At 41.3% G+C, this 25,230-nt stretch overlaps 1 long non-coding RNA gene across 1 annotated transcript in view; it reads left to right on the plus strand.

The window, feature by feature from the left end:
* Window positions 1-25,230, plus strand: part of LOC140895678 (uncharacterized) — a 63,436-nt gene that overhangs the window by 1,344 nt on the left and 36,862 nt on the right. Inside the window, exons 2-3 of the long non-coding RNA XR_012154308.2 lie at window positions 505-640; window positions 1,900-1,986. This is a non-coding gene — a long non-coding RNA (uncharacterized LOC140895678). The remainder of the gene's footprint in view (window positions 1-504; window positions 641-1,899; window positions 1,987-25,230) is intronic.

The following is a 25,230-nucleotide window of genomic DNA, read 5'->3' on the forward strand; positions in this document are numbered from 1 at the left end:
TCCACACTGCTTCTCTGGCTATTACATGCTAATTTAATTTTACTATGGACGATATTTTCAGCATTTGCTGAGGACAGTAAATTTTGTAGTTTATGTTATTTCACTTTTTATGACTTTTTAACACTTAATAAAATTTTATTAGAGCACTTTTGTGTTTACAAGGCCACAAAACTCTTGGCAGGTTGTCAGAAGTCCTTTTTATTATGATCCTACTGATATACTGCGAGTAATGAAATAATCATGTCCAGAAATGTATCAAAGGCCAGAGGGATTATCCAGTTTAATAGCTCTACAGATGCGCTGTGAAGGATATGGACATGCAACCCGTCGACAGGCTGAAAAGCTTAGTGGAAGGAGGAGGCAGACTGGTTAATTCCTTTACCATTTCAAGCTAGTTCTGTTGCTATCCTAAAGGCTAGATGCTTGGTCATGTGACTGCTGGCTGTTTCAATAAAAATGAATTTATTCTGTTGCAATATGCTATTTTCTTTTTATTCTTCTTAGGTGTGCATTTAATGCTGAAGTGCTTGCAACCTTCAGTAAAACACCGTTTATTGAAAAATAGACTTTTATAGCACCATTTGGCAGCCACCAGTGACTTTTGATCTGCTCCAGCAGCAAAAGGAGAGAGACTATATTGGTGAGATCAAATACAGAACAAGGTGTATTACAGTATTCTCTGAAGCAATTGGTTTTTGTTTTTGAAAGGGTACAGTTACTGGGGAACTCTGATTGTGTATATGCCTGAGTTCCACAATGGTCTGTTTTTCTGCAGTGCTCTCTGTGCTATAGCCTGAGATACTGCAGCTGTTTTTAAGGTCATTTCCTTTTATTTTAAATAATTGTTCATTTAACATATGTCGTTAAACTCATTCTTGCGTCAAAAGGAGGCGATTATACTTCCTGACCCTGAAAGCAAGGTGGGTGGTTTTGTTTTATAATTAAATTTGCTGTGTTCAATTTCATATTTTTCTTTCTCTGCTGTTTCCTAAAGAGCATGCCAAAAAAGATAAAAGAGACCGATGATACAAGATACACTTTTTAAATGCCAGCGTTGTCTCGCTAACGCACACAGTTCTAAAGTTTTAGCTTCAGAGGGACACCAGCAAGGGGCTGTCCATCATTTTAAAAATAATTGTTTTATTCACTGTGGTTTAAAATAGCCCCTTGAAACCTAGAACTAAAATATATTTCCATATTCAAATGTACAGTGCTTGTTTTGCCTCTAACACATACACTTGTGTGATACTGCAAGGGTGCCCATGATTCTGCCAAAAGGGATGTTTTAAAAGAAAAATGCAGTAGTTAATTTGGGTTTAAAGCATATTGTAAGAATTTACATGTACTTTGCAAAAGACATAAGGAGTGGGAAATTGTTCAAACTGTTTATCTTCCAAATCAGCACAATCTTAAGAACAAAGGACTTTCCTGCCCCAATAACAGTGGGACACATTCTGATACCTTTGTTCATATTGAGTGGCACCTAACTCCTGGGGCAGTGCTTTTGAAATCAAAGGGGCTTCTGAAGGAGTTACGGTACTACTCAGTGTTAGGAAGAGCATCAGAATCTGGCCCAGTGTAAGTAAAACAAATCCTTTAATACAGATTTGCTTGAAGACAGACGTTCAGTTATCCCAGAACAATATCATCAACTGTTAATCATATGTTTACAGGTCCAAGGTCAAATTAAACTTTTTAAACCTTTAATAACCATCAAATTGGAAATCTGTAGAATGAAATGATGTGCAGAAAGGCATGATGGACTGGAAATAGTTAATCTTGCAAGAGAAGCATTTTCACTCACTGAGAGAGAGAGAGAGACTCGTTGAGTGTAAATATGAAAACTAGCTACAAATTATTTAATCAATGAAGCATCTAACTAATTTAACACTTCCCTAGTGCCTTGGATTTTCTTCTGAAACCCCCAAAGAGGACTGAGGAAGCAAGCGTGGAGTCCCACTGCCAGAGAGAGTGAAGAAATGGAGGGTAAGCGATACAGTGACTGTGTGGCTGGAGTGGTGCTCAGGTGAGGGTAAAATGGGTGAGCAGAACTTTGAAGTGCTGATTTCATTGCTATAGCTGGAAAGGGGTAACTTCAGCAGAAAAACTCCCAGACAGCAGCATGACGGTTGAACCTCCAGAAAGCTTTGTACTCTGCTAGGACAAATACCAGTCTAATGAATGGTCTCTCACCACCACTATCAGTGTCAATGCTGGTAAAGTCAGTTCAACAAGATATTCTGCACATGAACCCCCCATTGATGTCAGTGGTAGTGCCCTGCACTGAGTGAATGGAGAACGTGCTGCAGAAGACATCTGCAGTGTAGGTCTGAGACAATATTTGTTGCTTTACATTTTGCAAGCTGTTAGCCTGGTGTATATTCTTGGCCACTATATGTGAATATATTTCCACATTTTTGACTCTACAGTTGTTGTTTTTTTAATAGAGCAGGAAATCCTGGTCCCACTGAACTCAGGATAAAACTGCAAACTCTACGCCCATAGTACATCATGGGGACAATTGGCATTATGGTGGTCATAGAGTGATACATATTAATAACTATAATGGGCCAATTTTTGGTCCCACAGAAGACGTGGAGAGGTTTGCCATTGACTTGCAATTATTAGTTACAATTGTTAATATGCATTTCTTTAACATTATCAAGGTGTCATAATATCAACCGACATTATTCCGTACTGTATTATGCTATGGACTGATGTAATGGACTAAATAATAATAGAGTGTGTGTGTATACATGTTTATATATATATATATACACACACACACACACACACACACACGTTACACCATGTCTGCTTCTTTTTTAAACAACTGCAAAAACCATAAGCAAAGAAAATCAATCCAGAAACCTCTGATTAAAGAAGATAACACAGTTTACAAGAATTGCTTGGGATTTAGCCACAAAACTCCTATTGATTGAAATGTGAATTGTGTGGCTAAATCACAACTGGCTCTTTGAAAATGCAGAATGTGGGAATGATGATAAACCCACAACACCAATTACATAGATATGCTGGAGACAGATACACTAGGGCAAAAATTCATGCAAATGATGATAATATGCACTAAAAATGTTATAACAAGGTAGTGGAAGTTCTAGCTGTGTAATTTAATGTGCATATGCCACTGAACATTGTGCTAGCTGCATGCCAGTTGCTAAAGAACCCTTACAGGGTGTATCATATAAAGGTTTTCCTGAGAGGAAAGTGAGATAAGAAAAACTGGGTGGAAAACTAGCTATCGACTGTTTAATCAGTGGAGCATCTATCTAACATAATACTTCCCTAGTTCCTTGGATTTTCTTCTGTACCCCCAGTTTGGAGGGGAGGGTGGAAGCAAACCCCAGGCTCATCTGATGGGTGGACCTAGTTTGAAGACTCAGTTATCCCTCTGAGATAGCTGACAGCAGCTCAGGCTATGGGTTTGAACGCAGAGGGCAGAAAGGGAGAGCATCTCTAATTCTCAAAAGAGGAGTTGGGATTTATCTCTGGGCTTAGGCACATGGTTATCAACTATAATTTGACATAGCTTGAGTTGAGTATTTCTGTATATACTTAAGACAAGTGGTCGTTCTCAGATCAGTTTCTCTCGTTAATTACTTCAAGCCTGGTCCCATGTTTCTTTCCTATATTTGTACTATACATAGCCCATTACTTGTTTTCAACAAAAAGGTATTGTCCATTTACGGTCTGTTTCTTGCTACCTTGTGGAGGCTACTCTTTTTATGGTAACAGTAGTAGCAGATAAAGGGATGAAGTAGTAGATAAAGTAGTGGATACAGAATCTAATAAGACCACCTTGGAAGCACACTGCTCAGTATCATTAGAGGGGTCCAGAGAGGCAATCCTTTGCTCCAGAAAATGAAAACAATTACAGCAAAATAAGGGTAATTTGAGAACTTTATTCTACCTTATATTGAGAAGTTCTACCAAATTGTATTGTTCAGACAGCTGATCAGGTAGGAATTCGGGACTGCCATAATACTTTATTCCCACACACACACACACTAACCCCCATGCTCACAGAGTCCTGTGTGAAAAGTCAATGTACATGCCTAATAAGTACAGATGAAGGGCAATATCAGAACTGCTGTGAAGTCCTTTCATTTATGACAGCTCCTGGGAGAACAAAGGAACAGTATCAGTGCAGGAACTCGCTGTATTATTAAGGCAAAGTGTCCATTGGCTGAAGAGAAAGCGATCACAAAGGGACAATGCTATTTAAGGTAATTAACATAACCTCCATTACCATAATATGTAAGCACCTCCCAATCTTTAACACACAAGCCCTGTGAGACAGATAAGTCCTATTACTCTCATTTTCAGAGGGAAAACTGGGGCACTGAGTGCCAGATTCCATTGAAATCAATGGCACTTAGACACTGAGCGGCTTTTGAAAATCCCACTAGGAGTCTCTCCGCTTCTTTAGATACCTAAATACCTATAATAATCTGGCCCAGAGAGACTAAGTGACTTGTCTAAGTATGCAGTGTAGTTGTAGCTATGTCGGCCCCAGGATATTAGAGAGACAAGGTGGGACTTGTCAAAGGTCACATGAGAAGTATATGGTGGATTAGGAAATTGAACCCAGATCCCAGGCTAGTCTCCTAACCACTAGACCATCCCTTCTCCCGATGTGATGCAAGGGGTGCCATCTTCTATAGCAAGCTATCATTACCAGTGTTGCCAAATTTAGCAATTTTGTCACTAGATTTAGCAACTTGTTGATTTCCCTAATGCGGAAATAAGTGTCAAAGCGACCAATGACAAATCTAGCAAGTAGCAACTTTCACTGCCAATTACAGTGATATTTAGAGAAAGAAATTGCCAATTTGCATAGTCACAAAATCATTCACAAGCAGCTCAATAGTGTTAATAAAATCCATTTCATGTTCTTCTTACTAGATTCTGCTGCACACCAAGTCAATGTCATTACGTCTCACTTGGCATGTCCTCGGAAGGAAGTGCAGTCGGGGTTTCTTGGGCTGAAAGTCTGTGAATGAGGAGAGGGGTTTGACTAGAGCTTCTGGTGGCAGAATAAATGCTTAGCACGAAACTGGGGCTCATCTTAGATTCTTTGGTGGCAGGGAGGAAGGAGGTGAAAAGCCAGATATAGGGGGAAGGGGAGGCTGGACAAGAGGAAGATACAACTGCCCCTAGGGGGAAAAGTTTTGATCTTCTGCTTAGTAAAAACCATTAGTGACCAGGGCAGGTGCCACTCCCTGGGCGAGGGTAATGCAGGAAAAACCATTTGTCAACAGATCTTTGAGCCTTTGGCCACTGAAACGTTAACTGATCAAAATCCCTCTCCAAGGAGTGGGAAACTGGCTTGTCTAGCTGGACGATTCCTTGGGACTTTGCTGAACCTGCCCCCATGACTAACTTCTGCCCTCACCTTGCCCAGGCAAGAGGACACTCCTGGGGGGGGGGGGCCCAGATTCCTTTAGTCCCTGTGAGCTGTCTCAGGCAGAGTGAACCTGCCTCCCCCAGAGCAGATGTTGCCGTGAGAAAAGCCTCCTGTGGAACTTGTTCCACGCTGCCCAAGAGGGGCAGTTTGGTCTCTCCAGACATAGAAAAGGTTATTCTTTGTGCCAATCAAATCCCACCTCATGGTCAGCCCTAAATCCTAGAGCTCAGCTCCCAGCCAGCAAAATCCCCAAACTGCGCCTGGGATCACTAGGGGCTTTGCTGCAATCACTGGCTCTGAATTCTCTGAACTTCACTTCAATTCTTTCCATCGGCCTGCGAATGCATTCTGTCTGCCTGGGGTTTAGTCTCCCCCTGATTCTGGGCTCTCGCTTTCATTAACTTATCAGCTCAAGATAACAGAGGGTAGGTGTAACGAGGCTGGTTCTGGTGGGACCCAACTGAGAGTGCCAATTCAGGACAAATTGCTTCAAGCAGGGCAGTTACAGCCCAAGGCTGGGGTTTCTGTGTGCACCGAGGCAAACCAAGCCAGCCAAACAGAGAAGACTTTGGTTTTACTCCACTGGCTAACCACAAGTCACCCAAGCAATTCCCTTAGACACTCCAGTTTCCCAGTATCACCACCAGTGCCGCTCGTATGGGGACAAATGGTTATGAAAACCAATACCCCAGTAAAAGAAAAAAGGTTCTCTCGATCCCAAAGCCCCAGACCCAGGTCAATATACAAATCAGATCTTACCCACAAATCACGCTGTTGCCAATCCTTTAGAATCCCAAATTTAAAGGTTTATTCATAAAAGGAAAGAAATATAGATGAGAGTTAGAATTGGGTAAATGGAATCAATTACATACAGTAATGGCAAAGTTCTTGGTTCAGGCTTGCAGCAGGGATAGAATAAACTGCAGGTTCAAATCAAGTCTCAGGAGTACATCCACAGCTGGGATGGGTCTTTCAGTCCTTGGTTCAAAGCTTCAGTGTAGCCAAGTTCCTCCAGAGGTATGAAGCAGGATTGAAGACCAGATGGAGGAGCTGCAGCAGCTTTTTATATTCTCTTGCCATGTAGTCTTTCTTTCTTTGTTCCAGACAGAAGCTGTCCATCACATGGTCTGGAAAAACCTCTGAGTTCTGTCCATAGGCATGTCCCTGCATACTTTGCTGAGTCCCAAGGAATGTCTGCCTTCTCTCAATGGGTCAATTATATGGCTGATGGTCCTTAATGGGCCATCAAGCAAGCTAGACAGAGCTGACACCAACTTGTCTGGGGTATCACCCAGAAGCATAGCATAAGTTTGAACTACAGACAGTATAGAGCCAATATTCATAACTTCAACTATAAAAATGATACACATATACAGATAGCATAATCATAACCATAATTTTGTCTTAGACACCTCATTTGACCCCCTTTATATAAGATTTGGTGCCACTAAAAGACCTTGGTTGCAACAATGATCTATATGGTCCCAGTTCAAGTCAATAACATCACAGTAGGGGGGACTGATGCAAGGAATCAAATGCTGCTTTGCAAGGTCACTATTTCCATGACACCATATTGCCTCTCCTTCTTTTTTCTATTTATTGTCTTTCCTTTTCTTTCTTCCATCTATTCTTAACTTTCTTAACTTTCTTCATTTTTTAAATTTTAATTTCCCCTCTCCTTTATGTAAAGAGTTTATTCCCTTTCTCTGGTTTCTGCCTGAATGAATCTCATGCAGAAGCAAATTTGTCTGACAGACAGCCCGTCTTTCCTGTGTCCCCATTTATTGGTAAAGGCGGTCTTTGGTCTGTTTATTGGGAATATGAGCAATTTAAAGCTGAAGGCAACTTTAACTCATGCTTTGTGAATGCATCTCTCTTATCCAGCTTGCTTAGGGGCTGAATGTTGTACGCTGGAGTGGTCCACAACATGCCACATTCTGTCAGACCACACTACCTGTCAACAGACTTGGTCTCAGACATACGCCATTGATGGACCTATCCTCCATTAATTTATCTAGTTCTTGTTTTGAACCTGTTATAGTCTTGGCCTTCACAACATCCTCTGGCAAAGAGTTCCACAGGTTGACTGTGTGTTGCGTGAACAAATACTTCCTTTCGTTTGTTTTAAACCTGCTGCCTATTAATTACATTTGGTGACTCCTAGTTCCTGTGTTATGAGGAGTAAATAAAACTTCCTTATTTACTTTCTCCACACCAGTCATGATTTGATAGACCTCTATCATATCCCCCCTTATTCGTCCCTTTTCCAAGCTGAAAAGTCCCAATTTTATTAATCTCTCCTCATATGAAAGCTGTTCCATACCCCTAATAATTTTTGTTGCCCTTTTCTGAACATTTTCCAATTCCAATATATCTTTTTTGAGATGGGGTGACCACATCTGCACACAGTATTCAAGATGTGGGCATACCATGGATTTATATAGAGGCAATATGATATTTTCTGTCTTATTATCTATCCCTTTCTTAATGATTACCATCCTAAACAGGCCAGTTATGATTGATATAACATTATCAGTATGACGTTACACTGACAACAGATTTTGTTTAAAATTCTGTAATGTCAACAAAAAAGGTCTCAGAAAGAAACGTACCTATGCATAATACTGCATAGTAATTATAATAATAATTTTTAAAGCTAATAGGTAAATACAAAATGCACCAGATCAAAAGGAAGTTTTTAGGGTTCTGGTGACAAACAGAAGTCCCAGCATAAAGATAAACCTGATGAAGGAATAATAGGTAGTGAGGAGCAAAACCCAGCACAACTTGATAGGTTAGTTTGGTTCAAAGAAGCTTCTGGAAGCTTACTTAAAGCTTAGCTGAATTATTACCCAGATTTTGATGCTGGCCATCGAGAGCAATCCTCACTAGGCTCCACTTCTCTCCTTCGGTGGGACTGCCCGGAGGCCTCTATCTTGGGTGATCAGTTGTCCTGATTTTATAGGGACAGTCCCGATTTTTTGGTCTTCTTATATAGGCTCCTATTACCCCCGACCTCCTGTCCTGATTTTTCACACTTGCTGTCTGGTCACCCTACCTCTGTCTTTGAGAGGAAGGCTGAAACCTTTACTTTCCAGCTATTCTCTTCTCTTTTCTCCTTTCATACCCAACCTCCTGGCAGCTCCTTTTCTTGTTGAGGGAAATCAGTGGTCTGTACTTTTCACCTTCTCTTAGAGAGGCATGGCTTTTAGTTCTCTCTCCCACCATACCCCCACCCTCACAGCAGTTTCTTTCTGAGGAGAAGACATTCAAGGCCATGATTTCATTCCCCTCTCTTAGGTTGAGGCTTTGTTAGTCTTTCTACTATTCTCCACTGCTGCTTAATCTAAGTTCTCCATTCTGTGGGGGCTAAGCAATCCATTTTGTTCATGTTGTATCCCATAGCAGATGAGTTAGCAGCAGTGTGGGCCCAGAGGAGAGATTCTGAGAGGGACTGGGTACTGCTCTAGAACCCCAAAAGACAAAGGACAGACTGATTGGGCTTGCTAGGGGTTTGCAGAAAGGCTCTCAGGAGTGGAGGCCAAACTTGAGGGTCAAGAAAAATAAGCACAGAGAAGAGAGGCCATCTTAGGTCTTCCTTTATGGGAAGGGTCCTTAACCACTCATTTTCAACTCATTTTAAAAAGTTTGCTTCAAAGAGTGAGCAAAAGTTTGGGCTGGTTCTTAGACTAGCTATATCAGTTCTCCTCTGAATAACACCTTGAGCAATTTGTCCAACAGGACAAGTTTGCACATCATGTTGCTGTGATTTAGGTGACATTCTTTTTATTACAGTAAAATGAAGAGGAGTACTTGTGGCACCTTAGAGACTAACAAATTTATTTGAGCATAAGCTTTTGTGAGCTACAGTGCACTTCATCAGATGCATTCAGTGGAAAATACAGTGGGGAGATTTATATACACAGAGAACATGAAACAATGGATGTTACCATTCACACTGTAAGAAGAGTGATGAGGTAAGGTGAGCTATTACCAGTAGGAGAGCGGGAGGTGGGGGTGGAACCTTTTGGAGTGATAATCAAGGTGGGCCATTTCCAGCAGTTGACAAGAACGTCTGAGGAACAGTGTGTTAGGGGGTGCCATGCGGGTACCCATAGCAGTGCCGCTGATTTGAAGGTATACATTGTCCCCAAATGTGAAATAGTTATGGGTGAGGACAAAGTCACAAAGTTCAGCCACCAGGTTTGCTGTGACATTACCAGGGATACTGTTCCTGACAGCTTGTAGTCCATCAGCGGCACTGCTATGGGTACCCGCATGGCCCCACAGTATGCCAACATTTTTATGGCTGACTTCGAACAGCTCTTGTCCCCTAATGCCCCTACTCTACTTGCACTACATTGATGACTTCTTCATCATCTGGACCCATGGAAAAGAAGCCCTTGAGGAATTCCACCATGATTTCAACAATTTCCATCCCACCATCAACCTCAGCCTGGACCAGTCCACACAAGAGATCCACTTCCTGGACACTACGATGCTAATAAGCGATGGTCATATGAACACCACCCTATACTGGAAACCTACTGACCGCTATGCCTACCTACATGCCTCCAGCTTTCATCCAGACCACACCACACGACCCATTGTCTACAGCCAAGCTCTACGATACAACCGCATTTGCTCCAACCTCTTAGACAGAGACAAACACCTACAAGATTTCTATCAAGCGTTCTTACAACTACAATACCCATCTGCTGAAGTGAAGAAACAGATTGACAGAGCCAGAAGAGTACCCAGAAGTTACCTACTACAGGAGAGGCCCAACAAACAAAATAACAGAACGCCACTAGCCATCACCTTCTGCCCCAAACTAAAACCTCTCCAATGCATCATCAAGGATCTACAACCTATCCTGAGGGATGACCCATCACTCTCACAGATCTTGGGAGACAGGCCAGTCCTTGCCTACAGACAGCCCCCCAACCTGAAGCAAATACTCACCAGCAACCACACAACAGAACCACTAACCCAGGAACCTATTCTTGCAACAAAACCCGTTGCCAACTGTGTCCACATATCTATTTAGGGGACACCGTCATAGGGCCTAATCATATCAGCCACACTATCAGAGGCTCGTTCACCTGCAAATCTACCAATGTGATATATGCCATCATGTGCCAGCAATTCCCCTCTGCCATGTACATTGGCCAAATGGGACAGTCTCTACGTAAAAGAATAAATGGACACAAATCAGACGTCACGAATTATAACATTCAAAAACCAGTTGGAGAACACTTCAATCTCTTTGGTCACTTGATTACAGACCTAAAAGTGCCAATACTTCACCAAAATCCTTCAAAAACAGACTCCAACAAGAGACTGCTGAATTGGAATTAATTTGCAAACTGGATACAATTAACTTAGGCTTGAATAAAGACTGGGAGTGGATGGGTCATTACACAAAGTAAAACTATTTCCCCATGTTTACCCCCCCTTCCCCACACGTTGTCAACTGCTGGAAATGGCCCACCTTGATTATCACTACAAAAGGTTCCGCTCCCCCTCACCCCCGCTCTCCTGCTGGTAATTGCTCACCTTACCTGATCACTCTCCTTACAGTGTGTATGGTAGCACCCATTGTTTCATGTTCTCTGTGTATATAAATCTCCCCACTGTATTTTCCACTGAATGCATCTGATGAAGTGAGCTGTAGCTCACGAAAGCTTATGCTTAAATAAATTTGTTAGTCTCTAAGATGCCACAAGTCCTCCGTTTCTTTTTGCGGATACAGACTAACACGGCTGCTACTCTGAAACCTGTCACTTTTTATTGCAGTGACATTGCACCAACCCAAAAGATGTTTCAAGACACTAAATCTTTCAAGCTTCATATTTGGAATAGGGCCTCTTTCAAAATTGCAGTTTTCCCATCACTAATGCCATCTTAGTATTATAGAGTCCCTTAGCTTTCATTCTAATTACATACTTTTGCAACACAGTGAAGACTTGTGGTAACAAAGTGATGCAATGTATTTCCTCTCTGGGATATAAGGGAAGGATCTTCTCAGATCCTTTGGAGTTCACATTTGTAACTCAGCAATCTACTACAAAAATAAGAGATTTCACAGCAGAGAAATGTTTTATAAATAAAATAATTAAAAAAAGATAATTGCAATATCTGAAGAAGAAGAGTGTCTTTAAAATAGATTAAAATAAAAACCTATTTATAGGGTCTTGTGAAGACATAGTAGCTTATTTTTAGTTTACTTCATACTCCTTTCATGATCCCCCATTTCAAAATAGGAGTGTTGAAATTTTTGTCTACTGTCTAATATATTGATACTTTAAAAGTATGTCAGTTTGATAGCACACTCTTGCAAAAATGTCATTGGAGACATTTATGGACTGATCCACTGATGGAAATCAGTGGAAGGTGTCTTTTCATTTACTTTAATGGGCTTTGGATTAAGAACATAAGAATGGCCATGCTGGATCAGACCAATGGTCCATCTAGCCCAGTATCCTGTCTTCTGACAGTGGCCAGCAACAGATGCTTCAGGGGGAATTAACAGAATACAGCAATTTTGAGTGATTCATCTCCTGTCGTCCAGTGTCAGTTTTTGACAGTTGGAGGATTAGGAACACCCAGAGCATGGGGTTGCATCCCTGACCATCTTGGCTAATAGCTAGGGCCCTACCAAATTCACAACCGTGAAAAACGCATCACATACTGTGAAATCTGGTTTCCCCCATGAAATCTTGCTATTGTAGGGGGGTTGTGGTATTGCCACCCTCACTTCTGCCCTGCCTTCAGAGCTGGGTTCTGGCCAGCAGCCACTGCTCTCCAGCTGCCCAGCTCTGCAGGTAGAGCAGACATGAGGGTATCAATACTGTGACCGCACCCCGCTAATCTTGAGACCACTTTTGGGTCATGATCCCCAATTTGAGAAATGTTGACTTAAGGGCTTTATATGTTTATAATTTTAAATACATATTCATGATTTGTAAGAACGTGAAATTCAAGATTTTTAAAATGCAATGGCCATGAAATTTACCAAAACGGACCATGAATTTGGTATGGCCTTACTAACAGTCATTGAAATACCTATCTTCCATGAACTTATCTAATTCTTTTTTGAATCCAGTTATACTTTTGGCCTTCACAACATCCCATGGCAACAAGTTCCAAACTTTGACTGTTTTGTGAAGAAGTACTTCCTTATGTTTGTTTTAAACCTGCTGCCTATTACAGACCCACAAAGAATAATCCACAGAAATATGTAGATAAAGAATATGAAGATAGATGAGTTCTCCTGCTCTGCCCTCCCACAAATCGGGGTCTGGTTGGAACTTCTCATGGCTCTCTGTGTATTAATGTATATGTAGGCACATATTGATTCTGTGCATTGTGAGTGTGTTGTACACAGAAGATATTTAAAGTAGGTGTTGAGTAAAGAAAAGGACATTTTTAACCAATGGTTTGGACTCCTATTGGAAGTGCACTTTCATATCAAACCTGTACCACCTACAAATAGGTTTTCCTAGTGATCAAATCAGATCGCAGCTAGATGAGGGTTTGCTTTTAATTTTATGATGTAAAAGCACTGTTAAATGCTTCCAGTAGATAATACTTAATTTGGAAAGGAATCTAAATGCAGCACAGAGATTGACACAAATTATCCAGACCTTTGTAAGTTAACCAGAGTATTGAATACTTCTCACTAGAGTCCATTTAGACTTTGTAATCTAAACACTTACCCATGGGGTCTTCCTCCTGAGATGAACTTTTGGCAGTGGATATATAAACAGACTTTATGTGCTAGGTCCTTTTTCACTAACATGCTTTGGTTTGGCACAGTAAAAAGTAAGAGGAGCGAGGGCGGAGGGGTCAGCTGCTTCCTGACTTCTAAAATCTTTATCAGTACTAGCAACTCCTCAGTTTGTGTCGGTGATTTGTGGTATTGTTGTTTATCTGTATATCAGTCACTTTAGACGCACTGTTTAGATCCAGTGGTCTCAAGACCATTTGCAATCTCTGCTAGGCTTGTTGTGCCAGACAGGGCAGACATCTGGTTGTCAGTTATAATTGCATTCTACACCAGAAGTTGTTTTTAAATACTCTTGATTCCCTTTGAACGCAGCACTGTGATGCACAACAGTTTCAAGCCATTAATGCAAGAAGCAGCATCAATACATGGCTCTAGCCTAGTTTGAAAGATTTATGAGATATGGTGGAGAGGGGGGTCATTTTACAAAAGGGTGAAAGGGTGGCTGTTTTAGCCTGCATGGGTTTTAATGATACAGCAGTTTCCTTTCCAGCCTGTACAACTTATTCTTTGAACACTGACAGAAATAGTGCATCAGAAAATTATTTTGTGGTGTTGCCATGTTTACTGTTTCCTGTTATCTTTCTTGGGAAGTATTTTAATAGAAATTAGGGCAACAGATAAAAACCAACAACCACTGGATGAAAAGATTTACTATAACGCTTCCTTCTCTGTCTAATATGGTGGACTGTGATTTAAACCCTACAGGCTCTCGACAGGATATGACACCAATTAGAAACAAGAAGCCTAATTTTTGGACAAAATAATCACATAATCTCCTTCCTATTATCTGGCTAAAGGGTTACCGACACCACATTTATTTCTTGACCAGAATCCTGGATTTATTAGCCTAGCAAACTGTTCTTGTTTACGTTATATGATCCAATGAAAATTAGTGTATGTCAAGACACAAAACAGCCTTCAGTATTGTAAAGAGATCTTATTTTCCCCTGATAATTTTTGCATTGGGTCAGGAATGCACAGAAATATAATTTAGCAGCTGATCTTGGTTGGATTTGGATTTGCTGTTTAATACCAAATAAATTAACCATAAAAAGTAAAAACCAACTCTACAGGGAAAAATTAAGCTTAAGGGTCTTTCCTTAGCTTTGAATTGAAATGGCAGTGAGCACTTGAATTTAACTGAAAAGCATTATTAGGTCAGAGACCAAAATGATAAAGTGCACTGCTTCTCTTAGTTCCTCTGTGATGGTTTGAGCCTAGTGTTATGATCTAAGTTTTGTTTTAAAGGCAAAAACTTCAACAAGGTAAGGAGATGGCTGGCATAACCTAATAAGTGAAACATTAGTATTTGCCTTTTTGACACCTGGTTTAAGACCAACTAATGGTCCTAAGGCACAGTAGTCTTGGTTTCAGTTCAGCCCCTGGTGGACTGTGTTATATATTACATATGGGCTCTAGCAATGTGTTTCATTCACATACATTTTCCACAGCTCTGTCTTGAAAGGGAGAAATTACATTCTCTCTCACTCACTCTTGAAGCCTGCAATTTTCTTAATCACTAAAATTCCCTTTCCACACGTGTAATTGGTCAACCCTTCATTACATCCCCAAACGGGTGTCCAGTAAGCAGAACCCTGTAAAAATGAGACTCGCTATGCTCCAAAATAATCAAATCAGAATATTAAAAAATCTCCTTTTTGGTGCATCATTTGCAGGGATGAATCTAATTTCTTCTTGGACTTGGTTATAATTATTTTTACAATCTGGTTTTATTTTTTAAAATACTTTCCTAGCTTCTGCAGCTTCACAAAGTCACATATTGTGCTGGAGGTTTGCATCATCTTAAAGCCGGATATTCTAAAAGTAGGATACACTTTGTTGTAGTTAAAAAGTATTTCACAGGAGGGCTGCTTTCAAATGAATAGATACATTGTTTCTCTCAATTTCAAGGTTAATTTTTACCCAGTGTGTTTTGCTGATGCACATCTCATTTTTCTCATTTCCTTGTCTTTTTCTTAATCTAAAAACTGTTGTTATTTAGTAACAACAACTACATAACGTTTGCAGGGTTCTAGTTGTAATTGAGGTTAGTGTGAGCAGAGGAACTCTTATACCGAGCTCGATGTGTTAGCTCTCTTCTGTACCACCATTTTATTGCTGTTGTGGGCAGACAGCAAAATGGTGGTTACTAGGAGTTTAATGAACAAGGACATGTAACATGTTCATTGTAATATCATGGAATATTTAGTTGCACTGGCAAAAATAAAGAAGGTTTCTAATGGACATATTGGGCTTCATGTACACATCAGGGTACTTCCTGAGCCCTGCATCTCCCCACATTCCAAATCCACATTTTCTTTGTGAAATGTACAAAGCCAGTGAACCCTGACTTTATATTAACAGTTCCCCAGGAATGATCAGATAATCGTGTACATTACATACACCCCCAAACAGTAACAAGAATAATCATAGTAACTTTGTGGGTGTATATATTCATGTTATTCATAGAGCTCCGAATGTCACATAGTCAGCAGCCCCAGGACCAGCTTGCATTAAGAATAAATGTTTTGCTTGTGAATAAATGGTCCCTCCAGATCAAGGTTGAGGTCATTGGCAAGATACTGTGGGTTAGCTCATTCTGCAGCTATGTGCATGTGTTAATACAGGAGTTAATTTTTAGACTGTCAGTGTCTTTCCCTCACAAGCAAGTTATTCAGCCAATTTTTTTAAAAAACTATACAGATGAACAGCTGATTCATGCATCAGTGTAAATACCTTGTGGCTAAACAGGAGCCATAATAAACTGTGACGGTGGGCTATCACTAGCTAGATTTCAAGTAGTGCAATAGAAGGAGAACTAGAAAAATGGTAACTGAAATGCAAATTGCATTTGATTACCCACAGCAGAATTAGCATCTTCATTTCTCTGCCCAAACATTATTTCTTTTTCCCCAGGTACACAGTTACTCTACTATACTTGAGAAAGCAGAGGTTCACAGCAGAGGAGCAACCACCAATGAAACAGAAATATGCTAACAGTTGAGAGTCAGTGTGCAGTTTGCCCTATATAAGATAGATCTGCAGCAACGTATTTATGGCCCACACAACCATATTGTTTTCTGTCTTTGGTGTGCAAGGATTGTAAACAGAGGAAAAAATGTGTAGGCTATTAAATCTAGTAGTAACAAGGCTCTTAAAGCCAGGTTTATTGTACCAGTGTAGGCAGAAGCTTCCTTTTTTTTATCTGTGGGTGTTAAATCCCCTGTCTGAAACAAGATTCCTGCTCCAATAATATTAATCTCACTGTATCTTTGGGAAAGAGGGAATGGACGGATGTCCATAAACTAAGGGCACCACCTGGTGGTTAATTCGCAGAATGTGGTATTGATAAAAATCAATGAGACTTCACACACTAAGGGGGTCCACCCCATGAACAGTTTTAAATATCACGATCAGAGATGGATTTATATTTTGAGGAAAACAAAATGAAACAATTCTCAGTGTTTAGATTTTACTGACTTTTATGCACTCAAGCCAAGCATTATCCATTTCTTCCCCATACAATCTGTTTTGTGAGCTGGCAGTGCATTTCAAAATGGCTTATTTTGATGATGTGGTCATAATTCTAAATAATTTGATTTCCAAACATACACATTAAATTGTGGTCTTGCCAGAAAATCCTTGCACAGAAAAAAGACTGTCCTAAGCTAAACAGAAAAGAAGCAATTACACGATCCAAATACCTTTCCTTAGGGTTTTGGTGCTGTTTGCTGGGAAAGGCTAAACAAAGAAAATATTTGCCAAAACATAAATGCTTCTTTTGTCAGTCATAAACTAGAAACAGAGATCTCAACCGTGTTCTCTAAAATCTAAGGAGGAACTGACAAACAGTGCCTGATGAGCAATTTTTTATTTTATTTTAGTTTTGCATTTTAGAATGCTTGTAAGTGCACTTGTATTAGAAATATTCTGAAACAAATGTATTTACAGCATAATTCGTCCACCTCCTCAAACTCAGAAATCAGAGAGCCCACTAAACACACACAAACACACACAGATGCTGTACGTCTGCCGAGTTGAAATTCCATATATATGGATATATGTAAGGTGGAATTTAAACCGTCAGCCTCCAATAAAATGGTATGTCTGTTATAAAACTGCTACACCTTGACTCCAGACTACACTGAATCCCAAATTAAACACCCCATTTGCTCTACTGCAACAAGGAGAAAGGTTTGCTACACTGAACAGTGAACACAATTACAGACAGGAAACATTCTCTTCACCGTCTGTCCATATGATAGCAACACCTAAGGAACCCCTGTAAGCCATATTTTTCTCCAGTTCCTGCCTCCTCTTACCAGCAGGTTCAATGAGGGGGGAAAGTGAGTTGGCACATAATGTTTAATTCCACATTGCTTCCCTAATTATTTAACTAGATGGACAGGAAACACCAGTGGTTTAAAAAGCGAGCAGGTAGCATGTTTTACTACAAAATGTCTTCCTGGATTTCATGAATAACTCAGTGTCACAAACAGAAACAGCTGGCATGTTGAAGGCAGTGTAGATTTCTATAAGCATTATATATAATGTATGTGCTTTCCTTGTAATGCTCATGAACGATCCATTCCACAGCAATGTCTGTGCTCCACAAATACTGCTAAATAACGTACGGGGGATTTAAACTTAGGACCTCTTAATTCATATTTCACAGTAAATCCATTGTTTTAGTGACCAGTTGTCTATTTTTTAAAAAAAGGTTTTGATAGCTAATGTAATTTGAGATGCATATTGTCCTTGGATGCTAATTTTCCATGCTGCCATCGCAGAGTCACTACAGAATTTTGATGTTTTTGTTGTGGCTTATTAAATTAGAAACTGAAGCTCAGTGGGTGTGAGTGAGTGAGTGAAAGAGAGAGAGAGAGAGAGAGAGAGAAATGAATGTTAATATTGTTTTGTCAGGCCAAATAAAGTGCAGGCAAAAAAGCAGAGAGTTGCTCAGACTGGTCTGAAGTGTTTCAGTCTTTATCGGAAGGGAGCTACCCTCTAGTGGATTGAGGGTGAATTTTACTTTCCTTTCATATCCCATTCTGGTCTTCATTTATTAAATGCAGTGCACCTTCTCTCTAAGGATATTCTTGGCTATTAACCTTCATGCATGATACAGGAGCTGAATGTTAATACTGAAAGTATTTCTTATCAAATGTGGCATTGGAAAGCATGGAGAAGTTATGCTTGCAGCCTAAGAATGCAGATTCCCATGTTTCTTATTCATAGAATCATAGAATATCAGGGTTGGAAGGGACCTCAGGAGGTCATCTAGTCCAACCCCCTGCTCAAAGCAGGACCAATCCCCAACTAAATCATCCCAGCCAGGGCTTTGTCAAGCCTGACCTTAAAAACTTCTAAGGAAGGGGATTCCACCACCTCCCTAGGTAACGCATTCCAGTGTTTCACCACCCTCCCAATGAAAAAGTTTTTCCTAATATCCAACCTAAACCTCCCCCACTGCAGCTTGAGACCATTACTCCTCGTTCTGTCATCTGCTACCACTGAGAACAGTCTAGATCCATCCTCTTTGGAACCCCCTTTCAGGTAGTTGAAAGCAGCTATCAAATCCCCCCTCATTCTTCTCTTCCACAGACTAAACAATCCCAGTTCCCTCAGCCTCTCCTCATAACTCATGTGTTCCAGTCCCCTAATCATTTTTGTTGCCCTCTGCTGGACTCTTTCCAATTTTTCCACATCCTTCTTGTAGTGTGGGGCCCAAAACTGGACACAGTACTCCAGATGAGGCCTCACCAATGTCGAATAGAGGGGAACGATCACGTCCATCGATCTGCTGGCAATGCCCCTACTTATACATCCCAAAATGCCATTGGCCTTCTTGACAGCAAGGGCACGCTGTTGACTCACATCTAGCTTCTCGTCCACTGTAACCCCTAGGTCCTTTTCTGCAGAACTGCTGCCTAGCCATTCGGTCCCTAGTCTGTAGCGGTGCATGGGATTCTTCCATCCTAAGTGCAGGACTCTGCACTGGTCCTTGTTGAACCTCATCAGATTTCTTTTGGCCCAATCCTCTAATTTGTCTAGGTCCCTCTGTATCCTATCCCTACCCTCCAGCGTATCTACCTCTCCTCCCACTTTAGTGTCATCTGCAAACTTTCTGAGGGTGCAATCCACACCATCCTCCAGATCATTAATGAAGATAGTGAACAAAACCGGCCTGAAGACCGACCCTTGGAGCACTACACTTGATACCGGCTGCCAACTAGACATGGAGCCATTGATCACTACCCATTGAGACCGACAATCTAGCCAGCTTTCTATCCACCTTATTGTCCATTCATCCAGTCCATACTTCTTTAGCTTACTTGGAAGAATACTGTGGGAGACTGTTTCAAAAGCTTTGCTAAAGCCAAAGAACAACACATCCACTGCTTTCCCCTCATCCACAGAGCCAGTTATCTCATCATAGAAGGCAATTAGATTAGTCAGGTATGACTTGGCCTTGGTGAATCCTTGGTGACTGTTCCTGATCACTTTCCTCTCCTCTAAGTGCTTCATAATTGGCTCCTTGAGGACCTGCTCCATGATTTTTCCAGGATCTGAGGTTAGGCTGACTGGCCTGTAGTTCTCAGGATCCTCCTTCTTCCCTTTTTTAAAGATGGGCCTACATTAGCCTTTTTCCAGTCGTCTGTGACCTCCCCCGATAGCCATGAGTTTTCAAAGATAATGGCCAATGGCTCCGCAATCACATCCGCCAACTCCTTTAGCACTCTCGGATGCAGCGCATCCGGCCCCATGGACTTGTGCTCATCCAGCTTTTCTAAATAGTCCTGAACCACTTCTTTCTCCACAGAGGACTGGTCACCTCCTCCCCATGCTGTGCTGCCTAGTGCAGTAGTCTGACCTTGTTCTGACCTCTCCTGCAGGGAGCTGACCTTCTTCGTGAAGACAGAGGCAAAAAAAGCATTGAGTACTGTCAAGGTTCCTCCCCCACTCTGAACTCTAGGGTACAGATGTGGGGACCTGCACGAAAAACCTCCTAAGCTTATCTTTACCAGCTTAGGTCAAAACTTCCCCAAGGTACAAAATATTACACCCGTTATCCTTGGACTGGCCGCTACCACCACCAAACTAATACTGGTTACTGGGGAAGAGCTGTTTGGACGCGTCTTTCCCCCCAAAATACTTCCCAAAACCCTGCACCCCACTTCCTGGACAAGGTTTGGTAAAAAGCCTCACCAATTTGCCTAGGTGACTACAGACCCAGACCCTTGGATCTTAAGAACAATGAACAATCCTCCCAACACTTGCACCCCCACTTTCCTGGGAAATGTTGGATAAAAAGCCTCACCAATTTGCATAGGTGACCACAGACCCAAACCCTTGGATCTGAGAACAATGAAAAAGCATTCAGTTTTTTACAAGAAGACTTTTAATAAAAAATAGAAGTAAATAGAAATAAAGAAATCCCCCCTGTAAAATCAGGATGGTAGATATCTTACAGGGTAATTAGATTCAAAAACATAGAGAACCCCTCTAGGCAAACCTTAAGTTACAAAAAAGATACACAGACAGAAATAGTTATTCTATTCAGCACAATTCTTTTCTCAGCCATTTAAAGAAATCATAATCTAACACATACCTAGCTAGATTACTTACTAAAAGTTCTAAGACTCCATTCCTGTTCTGTCCCTGGCAAGAGCAGCATACAGACAGACACAGACCCTTTGTTTCTCTCCCTCCTCCCAGCTTTTGAAAGTATCTTGTCTCCTCATTGGTCATTTTGGTCAGGTGCCAGCGAGGTTACCTTTAGCTTCTTAACCCTTTACAGGTGAGAGGAGCTTTCCCCTGGCCAGGAGGGATTTCAAAGGGGTTTACCCTTCCCTTTATATTTATGACAAGTACTTCAGCTTTTTCCATATCCTCTGTCAGTAGGTTGCCTCCCTCATTCAGTAAGGGGCCCACACTTTCCTTGACTTCCTTCTTGTTGCTAACATACCTGAAGAAACCCTTCTTGTTACTCTTAACATCTCTTGCTAGCTGCAACTCCAGGTGTGATTTGGCCTTCCTGATTTCACTCCTGCATGCCCGAGCAATATTTTTATACTCTTCCCTACTCATTTGTCCAATCTTCCACTTCTTGTAAGCTGTTTTTTGTGTTTAAGATCAGCAAGGATTTCACTGTTAAGCCAAGCTGGTCGCCTGCCATATTTACTATTCTTTCTACACATCGGGATGGTTTGTCCCTGTAACCTAAATAAGGATTCTTTAAAATACAGCCAGTTCCCTGAGGTTGTCAAAGTCTGCTTTTCTGAAGTCCAGGATCCGTATTCTGCTGCTCTCCTTTTTTCCTTGTGTCAGGATCCTGAACTCAACCGTCTCATGGTCACTGCCTCCCAGGTTCCCATCCACTTTTGCTTCCCCTACTAATTCTTCCCGGTTTGTAAGCAGCAGGTCAAGAAGAGCTCTGCCCCTAGCTGGTTCCTCCAGCACTTGCACCAGGAAATTGTCCCCTACACTTTCCAAAAACTTCCTGGATTGTCTGTGCACTGCTGTATTGCTCTCCCAGCAGATATCAGGGTGATTGAAGTCTCCCATAAGAACCAGGGCCTGCGATCTAGTAACTTCCGTTAGTTGCCAGAAGAAAGCTTTGTCCACCTCATGCCCCTGGTCCGGTGGTCTATAGCAGACTTCCACCATGACATCACCCTTGTTTCTCACACTTCTAAACTTAATCCAGAGACTCTCAAGTTTTTCTGCAGTTTCATACCGGAGCTCTGAGCAGTCATACTGCTCTCTTACATACAATGCGACTCCCCCACCTTTTCTGCCCTGCCTGTCCTTCCTGAACAGTTTATATCCACCCATGACAGTACTCCAGTCATGTGAGTTATCCCAAGAAGTCTCTGTTATTCCAATCACATCATAATTCCTTGACTGTGCCAGGACTTCCAGTTCTCCCTGCTTGTTTCCCAGGCTTCTATTGTTGAAGCAAATATGAAAATAGTTACAAGTTTAAAGTTATTTTAGATCAGATGTCTGGGGCTATAATGCAGACCTCCATTCCCAGACATCTGATCTAAACCCCTCTGAGCCTTGGGAATTTTAAATCCAGATACAGATTCCAACTCTGTGGATGGTCCTTATCTGTATAATGGACCAAATCAAAAACTCATCTGTACATCTATTGCCATACAAAAGGCTTAAACCAAAACGCTGGATCCAAACCTTGAACATTGAGGGAATTTGTATCTACATTCAAATGCTGTGGCCTTGGATCATCTCTAGTTAAAAGTCTAGTGACCGAGGAGTAAGGAAAAGGACAGGGAATAGGAAAGGTAAGAGATGTAGCTGAAGCACAGGGCTGCCTGGGCCTATGCAGTGAGTTTTATTTGGCTTTGCTGGGTTTGAGAAGCTGTCAGTCAGCATTTACTGTATTGTTTTTCCAAGGGACCAGATTTCTGGAGCCTGAACGAACAACCTCAGGCCTGAGATAGGTTAGCAATACGTCACAGCAAGCCTCACAACAGGCAACTTTATTGCCTTCTGCTGAGCGAGAAAAATGTTGGGAGCTTTCCCTTGTAAGCAGCAGACTTCTAAGTGCTTTTCTACTTTATTTCTTTTTGCCTGATGTGTTTCTTCCTTCCCACCTGCAACATCAAAGTATTTGTTAGGGGAATTCAATCTCATGATTTCTGGGAGCTGTATATTTCTTCCCCTCTCCCATGCCCATTTCCTATGCCCCAGCTGCCAGAGCCCTAACCCTCTGGTTCTTTAATCACTCCATTAATCAGCCTTGTGCAGTGATCAGCACACTCCAGCCTCTTACTGCCATGAGGTAGCCTGTTACTTCCTCAGGACATGGAGTCTCCCCCTAGCCCATTAAGAGTCTTAGTGAGAATGATCTGTACTGCCACACCAGCTGAAAAGGATATTTTCCCTAGGTTTCAATTAGGCACATTTTTAATGCCATCTGGTTGGCATAAGAGATAAGACTTAAGAGGCCAGTTCATGGGCAATAGTAAATAAATGTGTAAATAAACATAAACATATGTAAATACGTACATTTCTATGTCATATCTAGGCTCCAAGAGCATCATGCTTTTACTACACTAGTGAACATGAACTTTGTACCAGGTACCAGGATACGCAAACAAACTGTCTCCATTTATTGCTCCTAGGGCATTGTATGACCATGACTGTATCACTGCGCTGGTGCGTGAGAGCTGGCAGGTATTACGGAATGTGTACAAACTGTCTCCATTTCCATTTCAAGTCAGAACAGTTTATTAGTTATTGTGTCAGGACAGCACCTAAGGTACAATAAACAGACGGAGGAGCGCAAAGAAATGAGAGTAAAGTTTTAACTGGTTTGAAACCTTTATACTTCTGGGGCCTCGTGTACTTTTGGGCTTTAGCAAGATGAATAATAATATAACACTGACGATTATTTTTCAGCATCTCTTACCAAACAAAGAAGTAATGCTTAAGGCACCCTCTGATTCACAGGATGGGGAGTTGCCACGTTTTAAGCGTTAAGGGGAACCAAATAGACTGCCATTTGCTGGGGTTTCTGGCAGCTGGGGAAGGCTGGAACTCATGCCTAGATCAAGTCCGAGCTGTCCTGCCTACCCCTGCTGGGAAAACCCTCTACCCGCTACTCAGCCTTCTTGACATGCCCTGCCTTTTTCCTGAACCTCCAATTTTCTGACTCTTCCCTTGAGCCTGGAAAGCCAGGAAAGAGTTATGGGGGAAAAAAATCAGCAAAGACAGTACTATACTAGAAAGAATTACCACCACCACTATGCCAGCAACCTGTGAGTGCAGGGAGAGTGGGGTCAGTGAAGCTGGCAGCAGAGAGGAGTTGGGCAGGAAGTTTGAAAATCTTGGCCTGCTGAAAGGGGGAGGGGGCCTTTCAGTTCAGCTGAGAGCAAGAGAGGGCTTTATCTGACTGAGCAGAGGCTGGAAGAGGAAGCAGGAGTGAGATGGGAATTCTTGTTAGCAGGACAAGAGGCATAGGATATCACTATATTCCTGTCTCTCAGTTCAGAGCCCACAGGACACAGACTCATCCTGGAGTTTTTAAGGTTCAAGTTATATAACCATTTCATGCCTCCTCCAGATTTGGATCTGAACTTTGCAGTGTGGGTGACATGCCTCTGGTGTAATAAAAGCGACTGCCACACACATCAAATATATATGTGAATATAATCAGAACAAATATCTGCAGAATATGGAGATAATTGTACACAGAATAGCTTTCAAACACAAGCATTACTCCAATGCAATCTGATCCTTATATAGTTTCTCAACAATGAATTTGCTGTGGTGTTTAGGTTCCACTCCCTTGTGTGTCTCTGTGTGTATGTGTGTGTGCACGTGTGTGTTTTCCTTACTGTATATTAATGAGTGTTTTCCCACCAAAGTGTTTTGGCTATGGCTTTGCAACTGTGCATCAAATCCAAATACCATGTTTGCATGAATATATTCAGTGAACAATGCAAATTATTTATCCCTTGGGATAAAGGACTTGAAAATACAGATGGTCCTGATACAGTCTGATAAGAAAGTAAACAAGAAAATATCTTTGTTGACTTATTTCTTTGTAATCAGTAATAATTAGTTATTGTCTGGAGATAAATTACATTTTGCATTCCATAAACCTTGCAGTGAACAACAGCTACATGAAACCAAAGCTGGGTTTTTTTAGGATTATCAAGGAATAAATGTTTATGTCAAAATCTCCCCTTTAGCAATATAACAAAAGCCTTTTCTATCTGTGATGCTACATTTTCTATTGTTCTTTTTGTCTACATCAAATGTAACAGTAGCTAATACTACAGGCTTCTACCCAGGTTCTGAAAGGCATCTGGGAATTTTAACCTCTACACAATTCTGTGGTCTCATAACTGAATCTTTTACTTAATTTTAGTTCTTGAGGGTGGGTTTCTGAATCCCTCAAAGCCTCCCCTTTATCTGTCAGAAGTCCTTGCTTTGCAGTAAGATAACTTATTGTTTTACCCCAGTGGTGCCACATGGG

Source organism: Lepidochelys kempii, chromosome 11 (genome assembly GCF_965140285.1).
Source record: "Lepidochelys kempii isolate rLepKem1 chromosome 11, rLepKem1.hap1, whole genome shotgun sequence".
Classification (NCBI taxonomy): domain Eukaryota; kingdom Metazoa; phylum Chordata; order Testudines; family Cheloniidae; genus Lepidochelys; species Lepidochelys kempii.